We start from the raw sequence: 732 nt of genomic DNA on the forward strand, positions 1-732 counted from the left end.
AAAATGCAAAGGTACAAGACAGCTTTTCCTTGCCAATATCTCTCTTTTGCAAAGAGCTGCGCATTGAAATATTCAGGGCTATACCGTGTAGATGAAGCACTAACAGGAGGCTTTAAAATTTTCATTCTAGTGTCCTTCGTTTCGAGAGTTTCCTTGTGCTGCCTCGGTTGGATCTCCTTCACTTGACAGGGGGGTGCCCGAGCAGCGACCCTCCCCAGCTCTATCCCAAATCTTACTTACCTGACAGGTGAGATACTATGATCATGAAGCTGCTTCTCCCAGGGCAAGGCTCACCCATTGCACTCTGGGTGTGCTGCTCCTGCGATTTCCCCAAATGTGGGAAACTTGACTGCATAATTTGTGTTTCCCCTGGTCGGCTCTCGTATAATTCAGATCTCTTTGTCTCAGGTCTCTCTCCAGCCTAGTTTGCTGTCTGTTTCCACTTCTCTTTTCTTGAGCCGCTCCCTTCTATGCCCTTGCGCACTATCCTGACTTCTCCCGTCTGCTTAATTTGTGCCTTCCAACGCACAATGCGAACTACAGGTAGTGCTGCAGGGCCCACACCCTTTTACTTGCCTTACAGATCAGCTCTGGAGCTGTTACAGTGCCCAGCTGCTGCAAGAAATCAGCTTGAATGCTTCAGGGGCTGGGGCATAGCCAACATGAGCCCCACACCGAAGGAGGGTGGAGGTGTTTAATGCGAACTAGGGGTCATCCAAGCGCCGCAAAAGG

General features: G+C 50.1%; 1 non-coding gene across 1 annotated transcript; it reads left to right on the forward strand.

The window, feature by feature from the left end:
- The first annotated feature begins 232 nt into the window (after nucleotides 1–232).
- On the forward strand, nucleotides 233–395 carry LOC134952146 (U1 spliceosomal RNA). The gene has a single exon (XR_010184735.1). It is a non-coding gene; the product is annotated as a U1 spliceosomal RNA (small nuclear RNA).
- Nucleotides 396–732: the final 337 nt, after the last annotated feature.

The sequence above is a fragment of the Pseudophryne corroboree genome, chromosome 8, assembly GCF_028390025.1.
Source record: "Pseudophryne corroboree isolate aPseCor3 chromosome 8, aPseCor3.hap2, whole genome shotgun sequence".
Classification (NCBI taxonomy): domain Eukaryota; kingdom Metazoa; phylum Chordata; class Amphibia; order Anura; family Myobatrachidae; genus Pseudophryne; species Pseudophryne corroboree.